The sequence below is a fragment of the Salmo salar genome, chromosome ssa21 (assembly GCF_905237065.1).
Source record: "Salmo salar chromosome ssa21, Ssal_v3.1, whole genome shotgun sequence".
Taxonomy (NCBI): domain Eukaryota; kingdom Metazoa; phylum Chordata; class Actinopteri; order Salmoniformes; family Salmonidae; genus Salmo; species Salmo salar.
Genome location: NC_059462.1, coordinates 34396241 through 34402459, shown reverse-complemented (window position 1 = coordinate 34402459; position 6219 = coordinate 34396241). Strand labels below are relative to the sequence as shown.

Here is a 6219-nt window from a genome sequence, read left to right as displayed (position 1 = left end):
CTAAACTTCCATCTGCCTGTGAGACTGCTCAGCTAGTCATTCAGTATGTTTACCGCCTTCACAGACTTCCTCTGGACATCGCCTCCGACCGGGGCCCCCAGTTTGCCTCCAGATTCTAGAGGGCATTCTGTACTCTTCTGGGGTCATCAGCCAGTCTGTGCTCGGGATATCACCCTCAGTCCAACTGTCAAACGGAGCGGGTGAACGCCTTACGGTGCTGTCTGTCCACCAACCCCGCCACTTGGAGTCAGCACCTTCCCTGGGTGGAGTATGCACACAACACTCTCCAGTGTTCCTCCACTGGCCTGTCACCATTCCAGGTGTTGTACGGTTACCGGCGCCCCGTTTCCTGATCAGGAGATTGAAGTGGCGGTCCCTTCCGCTCAACGCCTCATCTCTCGTTGCCGCCGGACCTGGAAGAGGGCTCAGTCAGCGCTCCTGAGGTCCTCAGCTCGGGTTCAACGACAGGCTGTTCATTGACTACAGCTCAGCATTCAACACCATAGTACCCTCCAAACTCATCATTAAGCTTGAGACCCTGGGTCTTGAAGATGCCCTGTGCAACTGGGTTCTGGACTTCCTGACGGGCCACCCCCAGGTGGTGAATGTAGGAAACATCTCCACTCCGCTGATTCTCAACACTGGGGCCCCACAAGGGTGTGTTCTTAGCCCCCTCCTGTACTCTGTTCACCCATGACTGTGTGGCCATGCACGCCTCCAACTCAATCATCAAGTTTGCAGATGACACAACAGTGGTAAGCTTGATTACCAACAATGACGAGACAGCCAACAGGGAGGAGGTGAGGGCCCTCAGTGTGGTGTCAGGAAAATAACCTCTCACTCCATGTCAGCAAAACAAGCGATCATGGACTTCAGGAAACAGCAAAGGGAGCACCCCCCTATCCACATCGACGGGACAGCAGTGGAGAAGGTGGAAAGTTTTAAGCATTTCGCTACTCTCGCAATAACATCTGCTAACCATGTGTATGTGACCAATAAAATTTGATTGGATTATATTGCAATGACCTGACGAGATCATAAAGGAACAATTGTCCAGACAGAAGATTGAGTTGATGAATTTACGGTTTATTAACCCAACTTCACACAGGCTACTGTTTGGCCGTAGCCCATGCCAAATAAATGAAGGATACCCTATAAAACAACCGTGACCTTCTCTTGTGAAGGCCAGGCTGAAGAGAGAACAATAGCTAAACCTGGTTTTTAACTTCCAATGCTCCATCCCCCTGGCCAACCCCCCTCCACGGTACTGCGCCGACCACCAGGATGCCCGGCATTAGAACATTCCAGGCATTCCCGTGATTGGCAGATAGCAGGTTGATTGGCATGTCGGACCCCGCGAACACTGGGTACTGGTAAGTACAACACAACCAACTAATAGCCTAAACATAACACACAGCTGGCTGTGCGGGTCGCTACAATATAGACCTAAATAGATGTGTCTAGTCTAAGAGACAAACTGTTTTACTTGGAAAACACTTATTTGTCACACTTAACATAGTCATACATACCTTTTCTGCCATATTTTCATTGACACACTGTAGTGTGGTAGCAGACCTTCATGCACCTTTGAACCTGGTTGACTCATTCTTTGATTTGATTAACGGTTGCTATGTCGGTTGCCAAGAAACTACTCTGCGTGAGTTTGCCTCCGAAGTGACAATATGATGTAAACTAGGTAACTAAATGCGAAATTACGAATGTGATGTTCATTTTGAACGTGTTTCAAATGTCATTATTTGGTAGATTTATTGGTTGCTGTTATTGTATGACTGGTTGTTGGTTAGCTTAGCTGGCTACCTAATGAATCTGTTTCATGTGTGTCAACTACGAACGTTAATGCTGCGTTTAGACGAGGGACGCAAAACCGTCTAGAGTCGGTATAGCGGGACAAGAAAGCAAGAAAGAGGGTTACGACTAAAGGGAGTCAGCACGATGGTATGCGTTGCTATGGTGATTTTAGTAAAGAAACTGGGCAAATCAACATCCAATAGAAAACAACGCTACGACAGACAGCTAAAGTTGAAATGTTTTAACTGTCTCTGGTGGTAAATCCCGTCTACTGTGGCGGCTGACGGCATATACAATCGTATGTTCATTGAAAACAATGGCATCCGGTTTGCCGTCTACCGACGCCGTCTACCGCCTACCACATAAACGCAGCATTAAGCTTGCCAGTTTTTCTCCCTCAGCTGATTAATTAGCTACTTATAACAGATTACAGGCCGTTTAACCAGGGAATGAAGTTTAGGTTATATTGGGTAGACACACTTGATGCTGATGGGATTGGATAGGTAGCCTATAAAGACTTTGATGGCTCTAACTTAGCTAGCTAACTCGAGGACTTTTATATGATTCCCATCATACTGCTACCATTGGTTCCCATTTACAGTGTCATGAAATATTTGTAGATTGGTTTGTCAGGCATTTATGCTACTCTAAATGTCTACAGTTAATTTAGCTACTTTACTTTTTGCCAGGAATTAAAAACATTGAACGTGGAGTCCCTATGCCATTAGAATATGCAAGGCTTCTTCAGTGGCCTTTGCCCCCTAAAAAGATTCCCCCCCATTGTGAAACCACTTCTACCTATATTTTCAGGTAAATGAAGTACTTTACCCTCATTGAGCATGTCTCATTGCACTTGATAACTGCAGGAAGCATACAATTCGTATCCTTAATCTATGCCTATGTTTGATGTAACTGTTAAAAGTGTCATGGGAAACTTGTGAACTCATTTGTATTTGTTTTCTCCAAGTACAATCATAGACTCATTGCCATCAACAGAGAGAAAGGCTCTGAAGGACAGTGCCACAGAGGGGATGGAGTCGAGCTGCCACGTGCTTCCTCTTTGGGACTATGACCCTGCAGTATTCAGAGTGGCCCCCACTCCCCTGACCTCAGTCCAAATGATGCTGATGCCTAAAATAATCGAGGGCTTCTCCTGTTAACCCCCATTCACCCTCCCTAAAATCCCCCTCCTCGACTGCCTCAAGACAGACCCCAGATGCATCCCTTCTCCCCCTACCTTTAGCTTCAATGATCTCCTGCGGGACCCCAATGGCGGCAGTGGGCACCAGTTGCTGGAGGGCCTGAAGAAAGTGGCCCTGTCTCGCTGCAACTACAGGAAGTTGGTGGGTTCTTCCTAATGTAACTGCACCAAGGGCAGCGGGCTGAAGTGTCCAAGTCCACTGAGAAAGTGCTAGAGGCAAAGACCAAGACCTCACAGAGGCAGATCATATGTGAAACTCACTGTATATAATATGTTAAAAGATGACCTGCCATTGTAGTAGGCTAGAGTCCAGATTGTATTATTAAGTGGGTATTGTATGACAAGGATGCTTGCTTTTGTAAGTTAGTGGTGTACTGTTTCTTCATGGGTATTGTGTTATCTGATAAAAACTGACAGCATTGATCCGTATGGAGGTGCAGGCTCAGATGTGTCGGTGGAGCTGTCAGGGAGATGAGACCTGCAGGTCTGAGCAGAAGTCTGTGGAGAGCTGGGTACCACCAGGGGAAAGACCATATGTTCAGAAGCAGGAAAACGTATACCCCCAGGCAAGAACATGTTTGCCTTCTCACTTACTTTACCATAACCAACACTACATAAACAACCATCTGAAAACACACATTTTTAGTGGTGAATTTCATTATGGTGCTTTTTAGACGTTTTGATTTGTTATTGTTTTGTTTTTTCATCTTATGTATGTTGTATTGTAAATATTTCAGTTTTTATTTTCCTGTGTAGCACATTGTGTTGCATTCCTTGTCTGAAATGTGCTGTATAAATAAAGCTTGATTTGATGAGTTTGTGCCAAGCTCAGAAATTCTTGTAGAAAATGAATCCACTTTTCATTTGAGCAGGACTAGAGGTAATCCTGAACTCTGAAGCCCAAGCGCTTCCGGGACTTTCGGCAGACCCACTCCCTGTTCAGACACTCTGGAGAGGCCATCAGCCCATCTGAGCTGGCCATACTCGACTGTCTGATAGAGGGGGGGCAAGGCATTCACCCTGAATGTGCTGTGTGTTGACTGTTTTTCTGGGTATGTGTTTTTGGCAATTATTTATATATTTTATTTATGCCTTTGTTGCATTTGAGGCTTTGCAGCATAATTGAGTGACAAACACAAACATCCTTTGTTCAACCGACCTAATTTTAAAAGGAAATAAAACAACTGACTCAAATATAGCATAACAGGAAGTAGAAGAGGAATATGAGCTAGAGCGTCTCTTTCTCTCTGAACCTTGACGGGGAGATTCGGTGTGTTTCTCAGGACCACATCATCGCCCTGCTTCCTTAAACCTACCCTGCTGTCAGAAGTCTGTCGGTGTCCCAGATCTGAGTCCTGTGCTGTTTGTCCTACCTACAGGCTATACCAGCTGCCCTCTCTGCAGTTTATAGATGTCTCCTACAACCTTCTCTCATCCCTAATCAATGGCATCAGAAAACTCAGGTACAGTCCAGCGACGGCAGTAAGGTTGCAAAGACCATATTATAGAGCTTTTCCCAAGCTCTTACATTGTGTGGGGGTAACTCACCCATTCCAACACCTTTTGTATAGTACCCACCTTGTGTTATTGTACCAGAACACCTCTGGCTGCAGGACTCTGGAGTACCTGAATGTGTAGGGGTAACCAGTTGCCTGGCCTGCCCTGTGGTGCCCTGCACCTCTCCCTCACACAGCTCAGGATGTCCAACAACTACATGCACCCCTACTTCTGGAAGAGCTGCACCCGGAACTCCCTCCAAGAGCCGCAACACTCGGCCACTATGGCCCTTTCTCTCACAGACACCTGCCTGCGCTATGCCAGCCTGCCCACTGAGGCACAGCTAGCCCTCAGCAGGTACACACAGCCCTGGCCAGATACAACTGATCAAGTACAGTATAATAGCTAAAGGCCATGCTTTAGAGGTAAAAGGGGTGACTTGTGTCGTAGTGCGTGTGTGTTTTTTTTGTGTTGCCAGGGTGAGTGTATGTGACTGCTGTAGGGGTCCTATGTACGGACCTGGACTCAAGGTGATCTGGCCTTGCTACAACATATTTGGACTACACAGGGTGCCCTTCATCTTATTTGCCTGCACCCCAGCCTGCTACTGGAACTTCAAGAACCAGACCAAGAGTCTCTCGAGTCTTCTATATGGAGAAAAGACACAACTCACAATAGTGAACAACTAACATGACTATGAAGGAACCAATACTGAGGCTACTGTATCTTGGCCTGAATAGCCAAAGACATCTATCTCAGAGGTCATCAGCACTAATCTTGTGCTAAATTTGAACATTCCCAGTACTGGTGTCATTCTCTTTATGTAGCCTTGAGTAGTTGTCTGAGTAGTTGTCTGAATAACATGTATTTTGCACAACAAGTGTATGCGAACAGTCACACTATTATGGCACTTTTAATGTCTTTAAAATGTCCATTGACCTCAAATTAAAAACAAAGTCTCTAAATTCTAGTTTAGTGTTTTTTTAAATATATTTTTTCTGAATACAAGTTGTGTTCAACTGCATATTTTCAGTGGTGTAAAGCACTTATGTAACAATACTTGAAAGTACTACTTTAGTAGTTTTCTGTACTTTACTATTTATATTTTTGACAACTTTTACTTCACTACATTCCTGAAGAAAATGATATACTTTTTACTCCATACATTTTCCTTGACACCCAAAAGTCCTTGTTACATTTTGAATGCTTAGCAGGACAGGGAAATGGTCCAATTCACACACTCGAGAGAACATCCCTGTTCATCCTCTTATCTGGCGGACTCACTAAACACAAATGCTTCATTTGTAAATTCTGTCTTGAGTGTTGGAGTGTGCCCCAAGCTATCCATGAATAAAAAAACAAGAAAATTGTGCCATCTGGTTTGCTTAATATAAGGAATTTGATTTATACTTGTACTTTTACTTTTGATACTTAAGTATATTTTAGCAATTACATTTACTTTGATACTAAGTATATTTAAAACCAAATACTTTTAGACTTTTACTCAAGTAGTATTTTATTGGGTGACTTTCACTTTTACTTGAGTCATTTTCTAATAATAAGGTATCTTTACTTTTACACAAGAAGGACAATTGGGTACTTTTTCCACCAATGCATATTTTAGCCATCAAGTAGCGTGTAGCTTTAACTCTGACATCCTATGTAAACAACGAAATATGGACCAATCACATACACGCACCTCAAAAGACAGC

The 6219-nt window shown here is 44.3% G+C and overlaps 1 long non-coding RNA gene across 2 annotated transcripts; it reads left to right on the top strand.

Annotated features, from left to right (window-relative positions):
• Positions 1 to 1535: 1535 nt before the first annotated feature.
• LOC106582254 (uncharacterized) lies at positions 1536 to 3759 on the top strand. Of its 2 annotated transcripts, none has more exons than XR_001323277.2 (3): positions 1536 to 1696; positions 2499 to 2619; positions 2777 to 3759. It is a non-coding gene; the product is annotated as an uncharacterized lncRNA (long non-coding RNA). The 2 variants fall into 2 exon arrangements; XR_001323278.2 differs by lacking the exon at positions 1536 to 1696 and adding an exon at positions 1808 to 1956.
• The last annotated feature ends 2460 nt before the right edge of the window (positions 3760 to 6219 follow it).